General features: G+C 35.8%; 1 long non-coding RNA gene across 1 annotated transcript in view; it reads right to left on the bottom strand.

Annotated features, from left to right (window-relative positions):
* Positions 1–735: 735 nt before the first annotated feature.
* Positions 736–25,895, bottom strand: part of LOC136036262 (uncharacterized) — a 41,552-nt gene continuing 16,392 nt past the window's right edge. Inside the window, exon 2 of the long non-coding RNA XR_010619681.1 lies at positions 736–2,144. This is a non-coding gene — a long non-coding RNA (uncharacterized LOC136036262). The remainder of the gene's footprint in view (positions 2,145–25,895) is intronic.

Below are 25,895 nucleotides of genomic sequence, written 5' to 3' on the forward strand. Positions count from 1 at the left end.
AGACTCTAAATATATTTTAAGTGTGAATGTATTTAATAGTTACTTATGTTTTGTTTTGTTGTTTTTTTCCCCAAATAACGGGCCATTGAGCCCTTTGGGGATATTTTTGTTTATAAATGGATGGATATTGATAATAAAAGGAACTTGAACTTGAAAAAACATAATCTTTGACAATATATCGTGCTTAATCAATAAATCGTGACCTAGCCATCCTTACCTTTCTTTCATTATAGCCCTAGAAATTAGATTCGAACCACATTTTTCGTACAACTTACTATCTGACATAAGGTCAGTCAGAGGGTACCTACAATTATCCTTGGATAATTCCTTTGGAAAACATTTAACGAACCTTCCTCTTCCTTTCAAAGTACTCACGTTTCAAAACCATAACCGATCATTTTCATGACCGTAACTTCCAGTATTCTAATCATAATTCGCAAACTTATCTTCCTTTTCTTCCGAACTTTTTTCAACTGTAAAAATACACCGGTCTTCAGCTTTTCTATATTGTATATCTTCAGTGCATCCACTATTTTAAGTAGTAATAGATGAACTATTAAAAATTATTGTTCCTATTTATAATTTTATTGATTTGCTTCAAGGGGACTTAACTAAACTAAGCTGGCCTTGTCAGTGCCATCAAGATTACCTTTTTTAGTTAAGATTGCTAATTCATATCATCGTTTTTTTTTGTTTTTTTTTTCCTGGTGCTTCTCTGTAGAAATGATCACTGAAATCAATCGTAAACAAACAGGCATAGACACATCTGAATAAATATCTGACTTGTTTTTTTTTTTTACCTATCTCACTGCGCAGGTACACCGAAAGCAGTTACTACGCGCATTGATCCTTTACATAGTTTAGTAACTAGGTTTTAAGATATATTGTACCTTTGCCTACAGGAATCAAGATGGCCTTAGTACAACAGCCTCATCAAGAAAAAACTTCAAGCGGATTTGAGCACCAAACAAAATTGTTTTCAGAGGGGTTTCCTCCTTCTAGTAATCAGAGCAAGTCTATATGATCGTTTTGTCACCTAAACAAACTTTGGTGCAATGAGAGAAAACTCCTCAAAAAGATTTGGGTAGATACAAGACAGTCAATTAAGCCTCACGAAACTTTTCCTTTAAAGATAGTACGTCGTCTTTGATACTGGTATACCCTTCTACATGACCTTTATTACGGATTTATTGGAGTCGTGTCAGATGAGTTTACGGAGCCCTTTATATAGCTTCCTTCACATTCTTGAGGGAATAGCTGCAAACTGGACACAGACATCAGCACTGAGAGAAGGGGGTATAGGTCTTTTTCATGGGTAATTACACCGGGGAAAAATACACTGAATTACACTTCGGGTTATATTTCCTAACTTATTGTGGATAGGGTCCTGTGGGACAGTCTTTTCGAAATTCCCACCCCCTTCAATCCCCGAAGTCTTATTGAAGGTGGTAAAAAAAATAATTAACGTTGTTTTGTAGAGTCTCAAAATTTCCAGAAGGGTCCTTAAACCCTATGTTAGGTGAAGTTTCCCGTATCCCTTTACCTGCAAGTAGATACAGATTTGGCATAGTTTTTTCTCCTCATTTTCACAAAATCCTCTTTGGTGGACTAATCTCTTAGTTGGAAAGCATTTAATTGGATTCAATATGAAACGAATCAATAGACTAAGAGGATTGTAGTTGTACCACAAGTTTCTTTTAAGATAAGCAAAATAGCATACCTGTCGCTTTTAGGGTATTCGTGAAACTCCTTACTGGAGTTGAAATCATGCAACGATTTGAGAGTTTGGGGCTCAGCTGATATACCCTGGGCTCGATACTTTCTCCCTCCTTTTGTAATATGAGACATCCCATACGGAATTATACTTTGAAACTTATCCAATTGAGATTTAAGCTGTAGTATCTCTTCGTCCTTTTGTTTAATCACACTTCTTAACCAATTATTTTCTTTCTCTTTTACTAACAGCCAATACTGAAAATCTAAAATGGGGCTAAAACCCCGTATCCTCCCATCAGAGGCCATTTTATTCACAGTTTAAGCACAGCTTGCGTTCTACTATTCAATCCAGACACTAAACGAACACTGAAGTCACTTTCAAATTGTTCCTGAGGTTCAAAAAGAGAGCTTGTCAAACATTGAAAGACCTGAAAGAAAGTAATCGGTCGTAATCTTTCCTTCATTAAAATTGAAAGGGGGGAATAAACTACCTCAAAATCTATCACAAAAAATGTCACGAACTAAAAGAAAAAAGAGTTGTATTATCGCAACTCCGATCACGGATATAATAAGGGCATAGAAAAAAAAATCAATAAATTCAACTTTTCTTAAAAAACTTCCAGCTGTACTTGAAATATCAGTTCAGAATAGTCATTTTCGTAGGTTGTTATTATTCCTTAGTTAAAATAAAAAAAAAGTTATTCATGCCAAACATTAAATGTTGTAGCCTAATCACATTTTTTTTTTATAAATAGGCCTACAAGAAATTTAAAATAAGTATCACGCCTAAAAACCTTTACGATAGAATGGAAACTATGAAAACAAATTATTTTCCGCATTCTCTTGGTTTAGGAGAAGAAAATAGTCCAAATTAATTTATTTGAAATAGAAAATATCCTAATGTAATCTTATAAAACATATGCTAATGAAACAGTAATTTCTGTTTTTAGCTAGCTAGAGAACTTTTGAATTTAAAGAATAATTTTAATAGCTTACCCTACTATACGAGTGTATTTGTGTATAAGAAACCGAAGCATTGTTTGTCTCTATTTTCCATTAAAACAAAAGTTATATTTAAAATCAAGCCAAAATTGTCCAACTGATTTTGGATTTTGCACCCATGCTTGAATCCAGTGACAATGCGTTTTGATAAATAAAGATTGACTTATTCTAACTTAAGAGAAGAACAGATTAATGATGTCGGGGTGTGGTGGATTTGCAACATGGGGATTACCCAGAAGGAAGACCATGACTAAGGGACCACAAAATGTTTCCCGCAAAAGACCAACGATACAGTGATGTCAATGAGGGGCGGGTTAGGGCAAGCCCCCCTATATTTTTTTTCATTGAGAAATTACTTTTCTTCTGTATTTTTACCGAAAAAAATAAAAAATTTACCGCCAAGATTTGAAAAATAATTTACCCCCCCCCCCCTGTAAATATTCAGGAATTTACATCACTGTAACGACCTTTGCATGCACAAAAATTAAACATTCTGATAATAATTTTTTTTAGAATCTTATAAATGTAGGGCACGTACTTTTATTTTCTTTACGAGGAGAGGAAATAAACTGCCGGTACCTTATATATAAAGAAAGCGTCGAGACAATTTTTGTCAACCTCCTACAGACAACATTCTTAAATGCGAGTGAATATCTTCTGTTGTCTAAAACTACCACGGCATGATGGATCACAAATTAGACAAATTCTACACCAAAACGAAGCCACATTATATAGTTACATACTTTCTGTCCATTTTTAATCATCCTTGAATAAAAATGATTCCCGCAAAAAAAAGTAACTCTCGTGTTTAATCCAAAAACCTGAGCGTATTTTGGAGCAATGCAAAAAAAAAAAATCTATCAGTGAGCTATAGCATAGGACCAGCCAAATCCCATATTATCTCCGTTTATCAATGCCAGATCCTCATATTTGATGTATTTGGCAAGCAAATCCTGTTTGACAGTGATACAAATATGAGAAGCAGTACTTCCGAAGATGTTAGATCATCCGGCAAGTTTCTAATTTGTTTCATGTCAATTAAATTATTTATGAGGCCCAGATACTTTTTATAGCCCTAAACTTCAAAATAATGGTACCACTAGGATTGACATGTTTCGGTATTCTCCATATTGTTTGGCATTAAACTGCCAAATAAATTGTTTTCACTCTCTCCTTTGCAAATTGGGAGTGATATAATTGAGAATAATTCAATTCAATTAACATAAAAAAACATAACAATAAATTTATCACAGAATTATTTTCTGACATGAAGAATAAACATGTTAGATTTTGACCTTATCTGTAACGTTATTTATTGCACTAAGGCCAGACATAATATTAACCTCTAGCTTTTCTTACTACTTCAAAATTTACTTTCAAATCCCATTCTTCGTGTAATAGCAAAAATTTAGCGACTTTCTAAATTAAGTGGTCTACTTTAATCCATCTCCAAGTAATTTGGCTGCAGAGCTTTCTTGGGGGAGGAGGTAGAACCTAAAGAAAATCAAATAGTATGGGAAACTGATAAGAAAGAAAACAAGTTCGTCTCTGGAAAAAGAACGGCGTCACCAAGCGTGGTACTCAGGAAAGTCACTAAGTTGAATGTAAAAATCTAAATAAAATACTATTTGTATTTTATGTTCTTTTTTACTTTTTCTTTACATTACATCAAAGTTAAAAAGGGCACGTTCTTCAGGACATAATCAAAAGGAAAGTTTAAAAAACATGAGCAACCAATTTCTTACATAAACTTTAAGGTTGGATCGAAAGAAACCTGAACCTTCAATTAAAACCCAAATGCTGATATATTCAAATTAAGCTTGACGTAATATTTCTGTTTTTCTACTAATTCCTTGTTAAAAGGTTTGAGTTTCCCCTCTTATTGATTTTTCCATAATTTGTCGATATAAGTTAAAAGCGTCGGTAGACCCTCTGTCTGCGCGACTTTGTTGACCGTGTTTGATCACTTGCTCAGATCGGCTGTAAACGACATCTGAGCAAAACCTTTCCAATCCAGAGAACAGTTAAAGCGGATTCTTCCTCAAAAATCTGATTCTTCCAAACGAAAACAAGAGCTGAAAGCTCATATGGCACTTGTGACGAGGTCGGAAGAGCCACGAGCTCATATGGCATGAGCTCTAGCAAAATTCTAAGAATCAATAGATTGATTTCAAAGGAAAATCAGAGGTTTAATGCCGGTCAGGATTTAAACTAAGATCTGTGAGACAAGAAGTCCTTCTAAATATAAAAATTCATTAAGATCCGATCTCTCACTCGTAAGTTAGAAACACCTATTTTTTTAATTTTCCCTCTCCCTTCAGCCTCCCCAGATTCGGGGGAAATGACTTAATCAAGTCAATTTGTGCAGGTCCCTGACACGCCTACCAATTTTCATCGTCCTAGTGCGCCCAGAGGCACCGAACTCGCTACAACACTGGACCCCCCTAACTCCCCCAAAGAGAGCGGATCCAGTCCGGTTACGTCAATCACGTATCTACGACATTTGCTTATCCTACCCACCAAGTTTCATCATTATCTCTCCACTCTGAGCGTTTTCAACAATCACAAGCTTCCCCCTCTAACTCCCCCCAATGTCACCAGATCTGGTCGGGATTTAAAATAAGAGCTCTGAGACATGGATTCCTTCTAAATATCAAATTTCATTAAGATCCAGTCACCCGTTGTTAAACCAAAAATACTTCAATTTTTCTAATTTTTCCAAATTAACCCCCCCCCCCAATCCTCCAAAGAGAGCAGATTCAGTCCGGTTATGTCAATCACGTATCTATGACTTGTTCTTATTCTTCCCACCAAGTTTCGTCCCGATATCTACTCTAAGCGTTTTCCAAGATTTTCCATTTCCCCCTCAAACTCCCCCAATATCACCGAATAAGGTCGGGATAAAAAAGCGCTCTGAGACATGAGGTCCTGCTAAATAACAAATTTCATTAAGATCCGATCACCCGTCGGTAAGTTAAAAATACCTCATTTTTTCAATTTTTCCTCTCCCTCTAGCCCCCCCCCCCCACATGGTCGAATCGGGGAAATGACTGTTATAAATTCAATTTGTACAGGTCCCTGACATGCCTACCAATTTTCATCATCCTAGCACGTCCAGAAGCACTGAACTTGCCAAAGCACTGGAAATCCCCCACCTCCCCCAAAGAGAGCGGATCCGTTCCCATTATGTCAATAACGTATCTCAAATTTGTGCTTATTCTTCCCATCAAGTTTCATCTCGATCTCTCCACTCTAAGCGTTTTCCAAGATTTTTGGTTTCCAAGATTTCTGTTTATGCCCCCCAAACCCCTATGTCCCCGGATCCGATTCGAATTGAAAATGGAGCATCTTAGATATAAGTTATTTCTTTATATTAAGTTTCATTAAGATCCGATCATCCATTCGAAAGATAAAGGTACCATAATTTTCACGTTTTCCAAGATTTCCGTTTTTCCCCTCCAATTCCCCCAATGTCACCGGATCTGGTTGGGATTTCAATTCAAGAGCTATGAAGCATAAGATCCTTCTAAATATTAAATTTTACTAAGATCTGATCACCCGTTCTAAAGTTACAAATACCTCATTTTTTCTAATTTTTCCGAATTACCCTACCCCCAACTCCCCCAAAGAAAGCAGATCCACTTCGGTTATGTCAGTCCCGTATCTTGAAATGATGCTTATTTTTCCCACCAAGTTTCATCCTGATTTCTCCACTCTGTGCGTTTTCCAAGATTTACGGTCCCCCCAACTTTCCCCAATGACACTGGATTCGGTCGGGATTTAAAATAAAAGATATGAGTTACAAGCTCCTTCTAAATATGAGATTCCATTAATATTAAAAATACTTCATTTTTTCTAATTTTTCAGAATTAACGCTCCCCCTAAACTCCCCCAAAGAGAGTGGATCGGTTCCAGTTATGTCAATCACGTATCTAGGACTTGTGCTTGTTTTTTCCATCACGTTTCATCCCGATCCCTCCACTCTAAGCGTTTTCCAAGATTTTAAGTTTCCTCTACAACTCCCCCGAGGTCATCATATAGCCTAGCCTACTGTCGGGATTTAAAATCAGAGCTCTGAAACACGATATCCTTCTAAATATTAAATTTCATTAAGATCCGATCACCCTTTCGCAAGTTAAAAATGCCTCATTTTTTCTAATATTTCCAAATTAACCATCCCCCCACTCCCCCCACCCGATGGTCGAATCGGGGAAACGATAATTTGGTCTGGTCCCTGATACGCCTGCCAAATTTCTTCGTCCTAGCTTATCTGGAAGTGCCTAAACTAGCAAAACTGGGACCGACAGACAGACCCACAGAAATTGCGATCGTTATATGTCACTTGGTAAATACCAAGTGCCATAAAAACATTGCAATTGTGAAACCATGCATGGGCTGATAAGGTCGTCAAATCAGTAAGTAGTGCAGTGATCCAAGTCTACATGGTCCAGCATATGGGCTGTATGAGGGAGTCATTTGAACATTTAAAGGCTCACTATGAAGGGAGAGTGAATTTTATCAATAAAAATCTAAAATAGCCTATTTCACATGGACAGATAATTCAGCATCTAAAGTCATGGAACTTAGAGGTGGGACCAGAAGTTGAGTAAAATCTCCAATTATATACGCGAATAAACAAATATTTTATCTCTCTTTTTTTTTCTTTTTTTTAAACAAGATATTCTATGAACCCAGTCTGAATAAACAACACACAGGAAAACTAATGCTTGACATATTTTATCCAAAAGTCCCATCGAAAATCAACAAAAAGAAAATTTTTGTGAAAAAAGAAACAAACAAAAATGATATGACCTTTTCCTTTGGTCCGTTTGATCCATGCAATTGAAAAACTTGGCTCCATGTGTCAAAGAATTAACTCGATATCCACTATTTTTAGCAAAACGAAAAGAATTACAAGTTTCCACATATATGGTCATATACATCACTAAACTGGCGCACAACTCGTATAATTTCTTGAAAAGCAAATTCAAGCAATTTAGAGATAACTATTTTCAAAAGGCCTAAAGGGATTTAAATTGAAAAACACGTACACATAGAAGAAACAAATACAAAAAGGGGGAGGGTGGGTCTGGCAACAAAGAAGCAGAATAAGTCCGATTAACTTTGGTTTTCGGACATAAAATCAACTTTATTTTTTTTCGCAGAGTTTCAGAATGACCCAGAAACGATTAATGGGAGAAAAAAAAGTTTGACCCAAACAACAATGTGTGCAGGTACAAAACAGTGTGAGATACGGAGAGCTCGGCAGTGCTGTGGCTCCCTTGTTTTGAATCAATTAATATTTTTTTACAATACACAATTTTGTAGCCTTCTTTGCATGACCTTCTTGAATGTTACTGTGAATGTCCGAAATTGGAGACTGTCCACATTCACCGGTGAATGTCCGAAATTCCTTCTTTTTTTTCTTGGATTTAGTCAGCTTTGTCAGTTTTATGCAAGGTTTGATGGTGACAGGTTAGGTTAGATTAGGTTTCTCGCCCATTTATGAGAAATTAAGCAAGAGAAAACGGGTTTTAACTTCAATAAAGCAGTGAACAAAAAATAAAATCAAAACTACACTTTAATTTTAAAAAAATTAAAATTTGTTTATTTTTTGTTCACTATTTTATTGAATTTAAAACCCTTTTCTCTTGCTTAATTTTTCTTAAATGGAAAACCAGTGTGTTCTAAGAAATTATTTTTCCCATTTATGAGCTATATAACCTAACCTAATTTTAACTATTACCATCCAACCTTGCATAAGACTGGCAAAGCTGATTGAACTCAAGCAGGGAAAAAGGAATTTCAGAGATTCACCGGTGAATGTCGACATTAACTAGATTTCGACAGTATAACATACATATACATATATAGACCATCTTTAGTCATGGCCAGGCCCAGGGTAAAACGCTTCTCCTGGACACTCTCCCTGTACGACTTCTCCAGATAAAAAAAAAATTAATCCTTTAAAAAGAGAGTTTCACTAATATTCTTTTTTGTTTCTTCTTGAAAGAAATAGTACAGTTTATCCTGTCTTACGAAATAGATGGTACAATAAGAACTGCATCGTATCTTTAAAGATAGAATAGGCTGTTTCTGAGAATTTTAATTTATTGAATTTTCAGAGTCGCTTCTAGTTTAACGGCTCATTAGAACCTCTCGCCTGATGCCTGAGGAAAATGCAGAAATTTTAGAAATACAGTCTGAAATTTCAGGATTCTTTCAACGGGCGAACATTTAAACTGTTTGTTGGTTTGCAACATTGTGGAACCTTGCGTAAAGGCCTAAAGGAGGCCGTGGATGGTCAATCATTTTGATCAAATACTTCCATCAATCGATTGACATGTGCTTCAATCAACCTTAAATCGAACCTTCAATCAACCCTTCGATATCGACCAAAGCTAATCTAACACACTACTTTTGATCAAAATGATTGAGTCATTCAAAGTTTCTATCAATCACCACCAACGCTTGACTCAAGCGTCAAACAGGTTCCTAGACGGTCAATCCTGCTTGAGCCAATCGATTGGCGGAAGCTTTTGATCAAAATGATTGACCATCTAGGGCCTCCTTAAGGAGGATCAATAGATGTTATAAAGATCGTTTGAGCCCTTAAACATGAACGACAAAATTCCTTGAGTAATGGTGGCTGCCGCATCTCTATTCCTTCTTGATTTGTACACCCGCAAAGGATACATTATTATAAGATACATGACTTGTGGGTTGAGGTTTAATAAATCCCCATAATGAATATGTTGTTCAAAACGTGAAAAAAAACCTTACTTTACTTCATTCTTTCTTCCTTTTTTTACTCTTCAAATACCTATGGATATATTCATAAAAAACTTTAATATGAAAAAAAAACATAGCTTAAAGCTAAACCATTCCACAAAATCTGCAGGGATAATTTGTTTTCCTCTTCTATATTCTGCAAAAAAAAAGACACCCAGACTGGTGTTATTAGGGTTTAGACCAACTCAAATTAAACTAGTTGAAAGTAGCAAAGAAAAAACCAACCTAATATAAAATAATTTTTATTAATAGCGCTATAGGTCCTATATCAACAAAGAATGACATTTGCTATAAAATGAGATTTACCAGATCCCAAACCAGGCGTGTACACGGGGTTACGACCATCGAGACCTAGAGATTTTGGGGATTGTTTTTACAATTTACTACACTACCTGCAAAATTCATTCATTTTTTTGTGGATACTTTTCCGAATTGCGAAAGATCCCTCCATAAAGAGACCCCCCCAATAAGATCAAAATCACTGCGTATGTGCCAGCTCCAGGTCTTCAATTCTGCCGCAACAGATTCCATCTTGGCACAATGTGAAACACATCGATTACATAAAACTTATGAAGTACCTTAGGTTCATTAGACCAAGTGCATCGAAATAAGGGCTTTTGGCGAAATATCGGCAAAAAAGATGAAGTTTCTCAAAAAGGGTCAACAAATTGTTTGTTTTTTTCAGTTTTGCCCTGTCTCAGCAAATTTCTCTATTCTTGTAAGGCCCCTCCCCACTCATCAAAGAATAATGATATGATCACTTTCGCAATTCATCTTTGCTACTTTTCCAAGGGTTTTGTTGGTACTTTTATCTTATAGCCAGATCTTGCATCGCGAATATTAGACAATGACCGGATTTCATGGCCTTTATGTCAGGAAATATTAGCTTCGGCTCGGTGGGAAACTACATTGTGGCTATATTTTAATTAAATATTTAGTTGGTAGCTTGGTTAGGTTAGGTTACGTATTTCGTATAGTAGGGTCTGGGCGCCCCCCTTCCATAATACTTTGTTGTAGTTTTCATGATTTTGTTGATAAAGTATTATATTTTCATCACATTTTGTTTTATTTCATTAACATTAACCAAACTTCACTTCTCGATAGAACTTGAGTGTGGTGGCTATGCGACACAAGTACCGTTTTGTTTTATAGACATAATCGGTTTGGCTTTTGAACCAATCCATAATACATACGACTCAAGTTTAATAAATCAAATATATCATAAATTCTCCTTTTGCAAGCCAACATTCATCTATCCTCCAAGCCCTGTAACAACAAAATTATCCAATAATTACGCATCACTTTCAACTGCGTAAAAACAAAAGGAGGGTGGTTGTAAACAAGAGATAACAACTCCTGATTTGCGACCATTTACGATAACTCCTCAAATGTGACCATTCCCAAAATTAAATGAACAATGCCAGATAAATTTATATTTTGAAAACCGGAATTCAAATGACCATACCCAACACATGTCACAAATTGCTTCAATTATATATAATAACAGAAGAACTTGTCTTACTAAATATACATTAAAATCTATTCTAGTACATCGAATGAAGGTAGTTGAAGTTAAACGTCTTTTTTATAGCATTGAGATTTTAAAAAGACAGAACGAATCTAATTGAATTAAATAGCAATTACTACCAAGGTAAAAATGATTATACTAGCAGATATATATGGCTGACGAAAGAAATTCTTCCAAATTCACAAAAACTGTAAGATGGATTAGAGGGGGGAGGTAACAGTATCAATCATGGTTTTAAACATTCTCACCGAAGAAAACATTTATCATAAGAGCGAATATCCCCTTGAAAAATATAACTCAACAGTTCATTCGCGGTATTTTAACCCCACCCCTCCAACAGTTATTTTTATAAGTGTAATTGTGTTGCGAGAGCAACACTTTGGTGTTGTCGTGTTTGTTTTTGTTTTGTTTTTTTCTAGCACCCCGATTTCAGCTTATTCCTAGAAAGTGGTAAGGGTCTAAAGTCTGCGGTTTTTACAGAAAGTGTGGACCTTAGGCCGGATTGATGAATATGACTTTGCATTTTGGAAAGCTTCGTAGAACTCCCGCCTGGGCCGAAAATCTATTGTTTTTTCTACCCATTTCTGTTCATGATTTCAGCTGAGTTTATCATTCGGTTTTTTGCACTTGCAATTGCGGTAGAGAAATGGTATCAGATATGCCTCATAAACTTTAAAAGTTCTCTCATTGCTAAACTAATTAGAGTTTACCTTTGCTCCTTTCTAAGTGATGACGTTGGAAACTTGGCCTACGGCAAAAAAGTCAACTTTTGAACTAAGACAGATAGTTTTTTTTCGACGGCAGTCGATAGCTCTTGATGAGCTGATCAAAATAAATGTCATCCATTTTTTGGTAGAAAAATTCCTTCATGAGATATACCAGTTTCAAAGTTTAAAGGGGTTGACGACTTCAGTACTAAGGTACATACTGAAACCGAAAATAGGCCGAAACCAATTGTGAGCCATATAGGGGAGTTTAAGCAACAGTCAGCTGTTAGCTCATAATTATCTTCGGCAACGAGGGGTTCGCATCTTTTGCTAGTTGGTGTACCTATTATTTTTTTCCAGTGTATTTGATGGTAAAACCAATTTGGTTCCAGTGGTAAGACATGTAGGGGACTTGTAAGTAATAATCGACTGTTAGGCTACAATCATCTTCAGCGATGAGGGGTTTGCAACTTTTGCTAGTTGTAATGAGGTATTTGCAACTTTTGCGAGTTGGTGTACTTAGTATTTATTTTAAGATCCTTGCAGATTAAAAACTTCACGTTTAATCAAAGCGAGGAAACAAAACCCAAATGTTGCTCTCGCAACACTTTACTCGGCGAAGCCGAACAAAGGTAGCCACAACACCTCACATTGCCCATGCAACGTAGATCTAGTTTTTCGTAGCGATATTATATCAACATAATGGTTTGCTACAAGTACCAGGAAGTACAGACAGCAAAACATATTCATGGTCTACAACAGAAGTATACATAATATTTTTCCTTAACAATGACAGCATAACAAGAACAAGAAAGTTAGAATAATAGCGGTTCTGTCCTGCATCAATCAACATCCTTTCACCGAAGGGTGGGGACAGATGAGTGATTTTCCTCCTATCTTGTTCCAGAGGGCCTTCTTGGAAAGCTGTTACATATAAATGCACACCCTCCGTAAAGATTGAACCTGTGTTTACCTACAATTGACTCGTCCTTCCTCTCTATAAGGGCCAAACACACATCCACATATAATGGAAACAATTTCAAAAATCAAATGGCTAATTCTGTTAGCCATTCATTCATAAATCACAACTTTGCACGTTAAATTTCTTGCAAATTTTACCAAATATTATATTCTCTAATTTGCCTTTAAAAAATCACAAGGTCAAAGAACGAGATTAGATATGTAAGGTAGTTATTATCTATAATCATGTATTGAACTGTTTAATTTATTGTTGTTGTTAGGAACGTTATTGTTATCATTAACGATTTTGTCACGGTTAAGTCTCTCGTCTATTTGCCGAGTTTTGAAGGCACGTTTAATTAGAACCGCAGAGCAAGCCAAAAGTAAACACTTAAGATTCAAACTTCAAAAAGAAACAAATGTGGTTCCAATATACGATTGTATGTAATTTTACATGAGCGGAAGTCCGTTGCTCTATAGGACCATGTAATCAAGCTCTTGCACAGTTTTAAAGGTGCAAACGAACCATTTTTCTGGATGAACGATAGATGCGTCAGCATCAGAATGATCAGAGGCTATTTTCCCATCCTCCGGTCATTGCAATTTCAAATTTATTCATTCGCATGGCACAATTTAAGGATCAAAATCCCTCCGAAGCTCCTGGTCGGTCCAATTTTCGATTCCAAGCTAAACAAGGGGGGACTTTTTTCAAGTCTGACTTACAATCCCTAGGTCACCTGGGTCATTCAGAGTGAGTTACCACTGGCCGGTTAGGTTTCCACATTTTGGCTTATCTTAATTCGGAAAATCTCTAGATCACCGCTTAGATACCAATACAGTTATGAAAACTCGTATCTTGCCCATGAGAAGCTTTTGGTACAGAGCTCTGAACTTGGCGCCTCCTCAAGCCCGCGCTCCGACGCGTAGATCGTACTACAACACCACAGGCAGAAACGCAATTTTGTTTTGTTTCATACGTCCAGCCAGGACGCATATAGCCAGTACTGCACTGCATACGGAGCCAGTTTCCTAGTTCCTAGCATCGCTACCGCGCACTGTGTCCCAAAAATAAATCGAGTTTTCATAATTGTATTGGTATCTAAGATGTGCTCTAGATGAAAGAACAAGTACAATGGCCTTCGGAATATGGCCAAAAATTTTAGGGTCTGTGGGCTGGGGAAGTTTTCAAGCAAAGATAATGCTGGTTTAGCAAAGGCATAGCATATCTTGGAAGTGAACGTGTTGGAGCCACCATAGTATTAACCCTAAAATAACCAAAAAAAAAACAGATTTTCAATTTCAGGGACATTTTGATTCCAAAAATGCGTGATATATAAATGTAGAGGCAATTTAGTCCAAACTAGAGGGGCTTCAGACACCACAAGAGTTTGCATCTTAATTATATGGATTACTAAAGCTCGACATCGATAAGTGGTTCACATCGCTTAGTATCCAAAGACCAGTGCATTGTAAGGAATTATTCAAAGGACTAATGACTAAGATGGATCGGATACTTTCGCAGCTCTATATATGAAACTATTTAAAAAATAAAATCCGATGGAAGTAAAGAGCAAAGCCGAAACTTGAAACAAAGAAAAAGTATTGCTTCGCAGTTTATTACAACTCATGACAGTTCCCATTGTTTGTAAAATTCTGAAAAACCAGCACTTTACTGAAAATGCAAAATCTACCTAAAAGGCACAATGTTCTGTTAGAAGCAGAAAAGTCCTTCACTAGCCTCCAGAAAATAAAATAATATAGAAGAATACACACACACGCACAAACACATTTATATATATATATATTGACATTAGTAGTCTCTATGCCACACCATGATATCGAAAACGATTAGTACACAACTTGAATAGTCCGAAAAAAAACTCAGACAAGCTCAGTTTTCAATGAACAACTAGCTTTTCAGAATTCTACAAATATAGGAAATATCATGAGTTAGTTTATTTATGCTAGTTTTGCAGATGAGTTTTATTAACTGCAAAGCAGTAATTTTCGTTCGTTTTAAGTTTCAACTTGGCTATTTGCTTTCATTAGAAAAACTTTATTTTTTTTAACTGTTTTTGTCCGTTTATGTCTGAAAAAGACTTAGTCTAACATAGGAATAGAAACAAAAAAAGTCGTGAGTTTCATTTAAAATGGGACATTTAAATTCAAGTTTTATTTCACATCTCTCTTAAACTTTCCGTCGATGTATGTGCGACTTAGTAAAGGGACTTGACGTTTTCCTCCTGGAAAATCCCCCCCATATTCCCTCAGGATAATTTCGGAAGATCATTAGAATAGAAATTTAAAGTTAAACTGATTTAAACTCACCTGTTTAAGTCAGCTGCAATGCTATAGCGTTGTTCTAAGTAAAGAGCCATAAGGATTCAATTTATTATTATTTCTTTCCCCAGAGGCACTTCATATGAATTGGGTGGTCGTATTAACTTCGGAGGGGGCTTATTTGATTGCAAATTAAAAGTTCTAGTGGCTTTTTTATGAGCCAAAAGTTATTGGACGGCAACAAGCCACCATCCACGCCGTTGTTTCCCAAAACATATCCGATCAAAATTTTGAGATATCCATTTTGCTAAAAATGGTCCAAAGGTCAAACAACCTGGCTTCGGGTTTGTAAATCCCTCCTTCCAGGCCCCGGGGCAAGGGCTGTAAGCTATGTAATTTGCCCATTATTAAGATTTAGGTTTCCATGGGAAGGGTGGTCAAAAGTTGATTAAAAATTAATGGTTCAATTAATAGTTTTATTCCTTTTTTTTTTAAAATCAAACGTGATTGGAAAATCAACCAGATCCCTGCTCAAGAACTGTTTGTGATGTCTGACGCTTTTTTATATCTGGAAAGTGATCACATATCCATGATCTTTCTTTGGTAAAAAATACACCAAATACATTTGTAGATGATAGCTTTACAACTCTGTAGTAGTGTTCTCTGATTGTTTTGCTGTAAGGGAGGGGGCAGATGCCTCAAAAGGTGCATTTTCATGCAAAACATGCTAACTCTCATTGAGCCTTTAGGTAAATACAGTCTTAGTTCTATGGAAGGGACAGGGGAAGGAGGTAGAAATAGATATCCAATTCTTCTCGATTTCTGAGAATATTTCTGCTTTGCGCCATTATTACGAAAGTAAAGAGTAACATTGAGCCCCAAAATAATCAGAACTTATTTCGTATAGGAGGGGGCTGCCAATCCCTCGTCTCCAACTTCACCCTCGTGGTCGTAGAAACTTCGGAGCATGTTCATTCGATCGGAGACTGAGAGTTCTAGTCTTTTTCAATAAGTCAAAAAGTAATTGGATACCAACCGGCCCCAGTTGTAAAACTGGTAAAGATATCTGGTCCTTTTGTTGTCACTTGGGATTTCTGATCGACATTTTGTGAATATTATCATCGTTTGTTATCATCGTATTATATCATCTTTGTTAAGTTGGAGATAAAAAGCTCAATTATTCATGAAATGTCACCCTCCGGTAGCCTAAAGCTTCAAATTGCAAGTGACTGTCCTCGTTTCCAAAATGTGGTCACGTCCTACTTGCGATCATTTACTCTGGGGCAGTTTAAGTTTCCTTACAATATACAATTTATATTACAATATACATATATATATATATACATATATATATATATATATATATATATATATATATATATATATATATATATATATATATATATATATATATATATATATATATATATATCCATACTCTTGGTACAGCTTATCCTTTTGGGCTAAATGATCGTGTAGCAAAATATGGTGACATGTCTCAGGTTGTTGTTAAATGTATTGATGGTTTTATGGACCATCCTTCTTTTACTTGTCCTACTAAACGTAAAAAACGATCGAGAGGACATAGGAAAAATAATAGAAAAAATGAATTAGATTTACATATGCTTTCTATAGATCTATGCCAGCTACTTGAATCTAGGGGTATGATTTCTGTAATAAAATGTCTAAATAATTTATCCAAGAGGCATTTAATCAAACTTTTCTGGATTGTTAAGAATAATACAGCTCTTGAATATAATTTTAAAGTAATATGTGATACAATTTGCATTCTAACTAAAACAAAATTTATTTCAAAAAAGAAAAAGTTTGATAAGATTGGTAACAAGGATAACAGATTATATTTACCTATTAATTTTACTTGTAAGCAGATTGAAGATATTAATTTACCAGAAATTTTAAATCAGCGGCATGTGAAACAGGCCCTTCCTAGTAATTTAATGATAGTCCAGTTTTAACTTATAAATTTTCAAAAACTATTGGGCAAATTATTTTTTATTATAATTTAATACTTAAAAGATTAGATAGTGATACAAATTGGAAACCGGTTTGTAATTGTAAGCAACTTGGCCCATTTGTAAATCCTACTTACAAACATGTTATAACAGGGGACTTGTCAATAATGAAGCAAGATGATCTTCAAATTATAATGAATAAAGGGGCTAATTTCCGTCTTTCTCATCATCTGAAACCATCGAGCGTTCTTGATAGCTTGGAAAATGATTTTGATTTATTTATTGATAAGTGGTGTAAGAAAGAGAATAAAAATAAAGAGAGTTTTCAAAGTTGGAAGAATTTAATTATTAGTAGAATAAGAGATAAAATATATTCTAACTTAAAAAATAGTAACACTAAATCATTATTTTATAATGCGAAGATTAAACAAGCAATTGCTAATCTACAGAATGAATTTGTAATTTTGCCAGTGGATAAAGCTAATAATAATTTTGCCATAATTTGTCAGAAGCTGTATTGTGATATCTTAAAAAGGGAGTTATGCACAACTAATGTTTACGAAAAGGTAAATTTAGAGAATGAGAATTTAATTGAAAAGACTGAAGAAATACTTTTTAAAAATTTTAATATTAAAATAAATGATAATGATAAAAAGTTCCCTTTCCTATATTGGACTGTAAATTTTCATAAGAATCCCCCTAAACCACGGTTTATTGCTGGAGCAGCTAAATGTTCAACCCGCATTGCTGCTACTGACCTCTCTTTAATTTTAAAGGAAATTGTAAATAAACTTAAAACCTATATTTTTGGTATTAAAAAATTTTCGAATTTTAATCCATATTGGAGTGTTAATAATTCACTGCAGGTGATAGATTCTTTAACAATGGTTTCAGCTAAAAGAATTGAGTCTTTCGATTTTGCGACAATGTATACTAATTTATCACTTAATGTAGTGTTAGATAATTTAAAAACTGTTATCAAGAAATCTTTCCTCTTATCTAGTAAAAGGTTCTTAAAAATAGACACTTATAATAAAAAAGCTATATGGACAAATTGCTTTAATACTACAGTTAACTTGAGATGTTACAGCTTGGATATGATTTTTGAGTTATTAGAATTTGTTTTATAAAATACTTATATAAGATTTGGTGGTGATTTTGTACAAGCAAATCGTGGGAATTCCCATGGGGGGGGAATGCCAGCCCATTTATAGCTGACTTGTTTTTAAGTCAACTAGAATATAAATATATGATGGATAAGAATAATCCAAATAATTTAAAACATGTTTTGTCGAATAATAAAAGATATTTAGATGATATTTTGGTCTTAAATTGTAAGGATTTCGTTGATATTTCTAAAAATATATATCCATCAGAGCTTACTCTTGAACCTAGTCATGGCGCTGGTCATGAAGATCATTTCTTAGATTTAAATATTAATATTTGTGATAATAATAAATTAAGTTTTAAAATGTATAATAAAACGGATGATTTTGATTTTGAAGTGATTAGTTTTCCATTCCCTGAAAGTAATATACACTCAAATATCACATATTCGGTGTTTTTCTCACAGTTACTTTGTTATGCAAGGATTTGTAGTAATTATATTGATTTTAAAAATAGATGTAAAATCTTAAGCCAAAAATTGATATCAAGAGGTTTTTCTGCAAATAAATTAACTTGGCGATTTAAAAAATTTAGTTTTCATTATAACGAACTTTTAAATAAATATCAAAAGAATTATCTGGAAATACTTAAAGAAATTTTCAACTAATTTCGGAGGTTCGAGAAATGATGATGCAGCGCCATTTATTTTGAATTGTGTTTCTAATAGAGCGGATTCTTTTTTTTAAAATAGCCACATGGTAAAGATGAATTCTATAATTGTTTAGTTCATTCAGGTTTTTTGCAATGTGTTAATATTTGTGATTTGGTAAAATTTATCATATTTAGTTTACCTATTGTTGCTAAAGAGGGATATATTAAAAGGATAAGCTTGTTTTGGTGTTACTTGGTTGTTTTACATTTACTGGTTGTTTTTTTTTTCATAGGCATGTATTTTGGGGGTGATACCTGACACGGGGATGCCATGGATATTCTGTGGTAGCCACCACACTTGACTGGGTAGAGAATTTAATGTGGCGAAACCCTTTAGGCAAGTGTATTCTCCTGATGAGCCCTTGTGTTGGGTTGTTGCCTCTGAATTATTTGTCTTTATTGTTTCTATTGTTTGGTAAATGACGACTTATACTTATTGACGACATGACTGCCTGTCCATGGATTATTCTTTATGGTTGATTGTGTATGGCTATGCTGTTTGACCTATGTGATTGTATGGATGAGTAGGGTTAAGGCCTCATTCAAGTGCTGGTCTATATTAATCACTAATTTAGAAAAACAGTCTTCCTTTTCTCCTTCTGTCTCTTTTTTTTGTGTGTGTGTTTGTGATGTTGCATTGGTGATTTCTCTTTTCATAATATATATATACATATATATATATATATATATATATATATATATATATATATATATATATATATAGGCTATGTGTGTGTGTAGTCTATTAAAACAGATTTAACCAATTTTTACTTCTTTTGCTTTTGTTTTAATAAATATAAGACGGTTAGGACAGTTACTCATATTTTTAAATTACATAAGACAGAAATCACACGAAATTTTATCTGAAAGAGAGCAATTTTTATTTCAAACTGTGTTTTTATTTGTCGTAACGTTAACAATAACAAAATAAACAAGAGCTCATATGGCACTTGTGACGAGGCCGGAAGAGTCAAGAGCTCATATGGTATGAGCTCCAGCAAATTTCTAAGAATCAATAGATTGATTTAAAAGGAAAATCAGAGGCTTAATGCCGGTCGGGATTTAAAATAAGAGCTCTGATTCACGAGGTCCTTCTAAATATCAAAATTCATTAAGATCCGATCACCCACTCGTAAGTAAAAAAATACTTTATTTTTTCTATTTTTTCCTCTCCCTTCTGCCCCCCAGATGGTCGAATCGGGGAAAACTACTTTATCAAGTCAATTTGTGCAGCTCCCTGACACGCCTACCAATTTTCACCGTCCTAGCACGTCGAGAAGCACCAAACTCGCTAAAGCACTGAACCCCATCCCTAGCTCCCCCAAAGAGAGCGGATCCAGTACAGTTACGTCAACCAGGTTTCTACGAAATTTGCTTATTCAACCCAACAATTTTCATCTGATCTCTCCACTCTAAGCGTTTTCCAAGATTTCCGATTTCCCCCTCCAACTCCCTCCAATGTCAAAAAATCTGGTCGGGATTTGAAATAACAGCTCTGAGACATGAGTTTTTTCTAAATATCAAACTTTATTAAGATCCGATCACCCATTCTTAAGTTAAAAATACCTCAATTTTTCTAATTTTTCCAAATTAACACCCCCCCCCAGCTCCCCCAAAGAGTACATATCCGTTTCAGTTATTTCAATCACGTATCTATAACTTGTACTTATTCGTCCCATCAAGTTTCATCCTGATCTCTCCACTCTAAGCGTTTCCCAAGATTTCTGTTTACCCCATCCAACCCCCTATCTATCTGGATCCAATTCGAATTGGAATGGAGCATCTGAGACATAAGATCCTTCTATATACTAAGTTCCATTAAGATCCGACCACCCATTCGTAAGATAAAGATACCTCAATTTTCACGTTTTCCATGAATTCCGATTTCCCCTCCAACCCCCCCCCCCAATGTCACTGGATCTGGTCAGGATTTAAAATGAAAGCTCTAAAGCACAAGATCCTTCTAAAAATCAAATTTCACTAAAATATGATCAACGTTCGTAAATTACAAATACCCCATTTTTTCTAATTTTTTCCGAATTACTCCCCCCCCCCACTCCACCAAAGAGAGCAGATCCGGTCCGGTTATGTCAGTCACGTATCTTGGACTTGTGCTTATTCTTCCCACGAAGTTTCATCCTGATCTCTCCGTTTTAAGCGTTTTCCAAGATTTCCGGTTCCCCCAAACTCCCCCCCCCATGACATGAATCTGGTCGGAATTTAAATTAAGAAATATGAGTTACGAGGTCATTCTAAATAGAAAATTTTCATTAAGATCTGATCACTCCTTCGTAAGTTGAAAACATCTCATTTCTAATTTTTCAAAATTAGCCCCCCCCCCCAAAAAAAAGAGAGCAGATCCGTTCTGGTTGTGTAAATCACGTATCTAGGGATTATGCTTTTTTCCATCAAGTTTCATCCCGATCCCTCCACTCTAAGCGTTTTCCAAGATTTTAGGTCCCCTCAACTCCCCCCAGTGTCACCGGATACAGTCGGGATTTGAAATAAAAGCTCTGAGACACGATATCCTTCCAAACATCAAATTTCGTTAAGATCCGATCACCCGTTCGTAAGTTAAAAATACCTAATTTTTCTAATTTCTCCGAATTAGACCGACAGAATTTACGATCGCTACATGTCACTTGGTAGATACAAAGTTCCATAAAAATTTATCTCAAGGCTCCCTTACACGCCTACCAATTTTCATCGCCCTAGCACGTCCAGAAGCACCAAACTCGCCAAAGCACTGAACCCCACCACCTAACTCCCCCAAAGAGAGCGGATCCAGTCCAGTTACGTCAATCACATATCTACGATATTTATAAGCGTTTTCCAAGATTTCCGGTTTCCCCCTCCAACTCCCCCCAATGTCAACATATCTGGTCGGGATTTGCAATAAGAGCTCTGAGACATGAGTTCCTTCTAAATATCAAATTTCATTAAGATCCGATCACCCATTCGTGAGATACCTTGATTTTCACGTTTTCCAAGAATTCCGGTTTCCCCCTCCAACTCCCTTCAATGTTACCAGACCTGGTCGGGATTTAAAATGAGAGTTTTAAAGCAAAAGATCTTTCTAGATATCAAATTTCATTAAGATCTGACAACCCGTTCGTAAGTTACAAATACCCCATTTTTCTAATTATTCCGAATTACTCCCCCTCCCCAACTCCACCAAAGAGAGTGGATCCAGTCGGGTTATGTCAGTCACCTATCTTGGACTTGTGCTTAATCTTTCCACCAAGTTTCATCCTGATCTCTCCCCTTGAAGCGTTTTTAAGATTTCCCGTTCACCCCCCCCCCCCAAAAATGACACTCGATCCGGTCGGGATTTAAAATAAGAGATCTGAGTTTCGACGTCCTTCTAAATACGATATTTTACGATCACTCTTTCGTAATTTAAAATTACCTCATTTTTCTTACTTTTTAGAATTAACCCTCTCTCCCAACTCCCCCAAAGGGAGCGGATCCATTCCGGTTATGTCAATCCCGTATCTAGGACTTTTGCTTATATTTTCCACTAAGTTTCATCCCGATCCCTCCACCCTAAGCGTTTTCCAAGATTTTAGGTCCCCCCAGCTCCCCCCAATGTCACTGGATCCAGTCGGGATATAAGATAAGAGCTCTAAGACACGATATCCTTCCAAACATCAAACTTCATTAAGATCCGATCACTCCTTCGAAAGTTAAAAATACTTCATTTTTTTTTTAATTTTTCAGAATTAACCCTCCCCCCCCAACTCCCCCAAAGAGAGCAGATCCGTCCGGTTATGTCAATCACCTGTCTAGGACTTGTGCTTATTTTTCCCACCAAGTTTCATCCTGATCCCTCCACTCTAAGCATTTTCCAAGATTTTAGGTCCCCCCTCAATTCCCACTAATATCACCAGATCCTGCCGGGATTGAAAATAAGAGCTCTGAGACACAATATCCTTCCAAACTTCAAATTTCATTAAGATCCAATCACTCCTTCGTAAGTTAAAAATACCTCATTTTTTCTAATTTTTCAGGATTAATCCTCCTCCCAACTCCCCCAAACAGAGCAGATCCATTTCGGTTATGCCAATCACGAATCTAGGACTTCTGATTATTTTTCTCACCAAGTTTCATCCCGATCCCTCCACTCTAAGTGTTTTCCAAGATTTTAGGTTCCCTCCCCCCCTCAATTCCCCCAATGTCACCGGATCCAGTCGAGATTTAAAATAAGAGTGGTGAGACACGATATACTTCCAAATTTCAAATTTCATTAAGATCCGGTCACTCCTTCGTAAGTTAAAAATACCTCTTTTTTCTAATTTACAGAATTACCCCCCCCCCAAATAGAGCAGATCTATTCCGGTTATGTCAATCATGTATCTAGGACTTCTTCTTATTTTTCCCACCAAGTATCATCCCGATCCCTCCACTCTAAGCGTTTTCAAAGATTTTAGGTTCCCTCGCCCCTCTAACTCCCCTTAGTGTCACCGAATCTGGTCGGGATTTAAAATAAGAGCTCTGAGGCACGATATTTTTCCAAACATCAAATTTCATCAAGATTCCATCATCCGTTCGTAAGTTAAAAATACTTCGTTTTTTTCTATTTCTCCCGAATTAACCGGCCCCCACTCCCCCCCCAAGATGGTCAAATCAGGAGAACGACTATTTCTAATTTAATCTGGTCTGGTCCCTGATACGCCTGCCAAATTTCATAGTCCTAGCTTACCTGGAAGTGCCTAAAGTAGCAAAACCGGGACAGACCGACGGACAGGCAGACCGACAGAATTTGCGATCACTATATGTCACTTGGTTAATACCAAGTGCCATAAAAAAACGAAAATAGCCATAATACCCAAAATTATTAAAAAGAACCAACTGACTGTACAATATATGTTGACACCCATACATGGAAGTTTAAGCGGATTTGTTAAGGTTATAGAAGTAAAATGTTTAGAACAAATTTTGTATTCAGCAGAGCGTTTAAAGGCGTTAGCCCTAATCCAATTTGTGGTAATTTCTGTTCGCTTTTAGTTCGGCTTGTATATTTATTGCAAATTTTTGTCCGTTTCGGTTCTCATTTATTCATTGAGAGTGATTTCTGTTAGTTTTAGGTTTGACCTATTATTTGACTTTATTTTTGCTGGTAGGAGCTTTTTAGTTCATTTTGAAAAGCTTTATTTTTTTAAATTTCTTTTATTAATTTTTATTCGTTTTGACAAAATGTTTGAACAAATAATAGTTTTACTATTGAATTTTGAATGGATAAGAAGGCGAAATACTGTTCAAATAGATGGATTAAAAACCAGAGTGATTTTTGGCTTTCTACAGTACTGAAGCTGTCCTGGTCCCCGATCTTGTTACAACCTTAGATATAGACGAATATTGGGCGATCATTTTATTGTAATAACCTTGTTGTATTATATTTTGCTTCAACTGTTTGTTTGTTTGAATAACTGCATTGTAGCTCATTTACTAATGAGTCCTGTTTTATTATTTAAAAAATAAAAATAGGACATCAAGAATCAATGAAAACAGATTTACTTCTAGTTGAGGTTCCCTTGGCTCTGGAACTTTAGTTGAGGTTATTTCACGACCTGAAATTTTAAGTAGATCACCATGACAAACGAATATTTAGCACTTTTCTTCAAAAATGTACTGTCCTTCGGAAGCTCTCCTTGTTCCCCCCAAGTCAAAATCTTAAATCTACTTGATCGCCTGTTCAATATTCCCTCAAAATGTCAGCTAGGTCTCATAAGCTGTTAATTCATACCCGTAGCCGCATCCGAAACATTGCACACATAAATTATGTAGATATCCTGGATGTAAATATTATCGTTTGATTAGCTCAAGATCCCCTCAACATTCCCGAAAAGTTTCTACTTAAAACCTTAGCCATTTATAAGATCCTATTTATATCCCCTTTTGACATACTGGATGCACATTTTGTCTTCTAATTTAGTTCAACATCCCCTTAAAATGCCCTGAAAATTTCAACCTAATAAACTTAGCCTACCCATTCCCAAGACATTGCAGATCCGCCCTTTGACAACCAGGATGCATATAGTGTCTTTTGATTTAGTTCAATATCCCCCTTGAAATTTCCTGATATTTTAAACTTAATATCCTTAACCATTCTTGAGATATTTCAGATACGCCCTTATATTGTCTTTCGATTTGGTTCAAGATCCCTCTCAACGATTCAACTTATTACCCTTAGCTATTCTAAGATATTATATATACACCCTTCAGACAATCTGGATACACATAGTTTCTTTTGATTTAGTTCAACATGCCTTGAAAGTTTCAACTGAATACCCTTAGCTATTCCTGAGATATTGGAGGTACACCTTTTTGAAAACCTCAATACCATTAGCCATTCCTGAGATCGCCCTTTTGACAATCTGAAAGCACTTAGTTTCTTTTGAGCTAGCTCAACATCCCCCTCAAAATGCCTTTTAAGTTTAAACTTAGTTTCCTTAGCTGTTCCTGAGATATCGCAGATATACCTTTTTAACAACCTGGATGGACATAGTGACTTTTGATTTAGTTAAACATACCCTGTAAGTTTCAATTTAATACCTTTAGCTGTTCTTAAGATTCCTCAGATATTACAGATATATCCTTTGAGCAACCTGTATACACATGGTGCTTTTTGATTAAGTTGTGTATCCCCCTCAGCATTCCCTGAAAGTTTCATCTTAACACCTCCTGTCTTTTCAGATACCCAGGTCAAACATGCACCATTTTTGAATAATAAGATCTAACTGTAAACAATGGGCAGTTTGCATAATTTACAGCCCTTACGCCCAGGCGCTTTGGTAGGTTGCATTATCCCCAGACACATTTTTTGGATGTTTGACTATTTTAAACTAAATAGCTATCTCATAATTTTTACTGGAAGTCTGCCAGTGTTAACGGGTGGGTGGGAGGCAGCAAAGGGCGTGGGAGAGGAGCTGCTTGGTCTCCAATCACTTCCGACTCCCAAAAAGGGCACTAGAAGGCTCAATTTCCAATCAAAAGAGTCCTCTCCAAAGTTTCTACAACCAGTCTTTCCAAACGACATGGCCTGGTTGAAATCAAAGAAAAAAAAACAATGAAAAATGTTTAAAGATGGCAAAGAAACATACCAAAACATTACTCAAG

The sequence above is a fragment of the Artemia franciscana genome, chromosome 15 (assembly GCF_032884065.1).
Source record: "Artemia franciscana chromosome 15, ASM3288406v1, whole genome shotgun sequence".
In the NCBI taxonomy this organism is placed as follows: Eukaryota; Metazoa; Arthropoda; class Branchiopoda; order Anostraca; family Artemiidae; genus Artemia; species Artemia franciscana.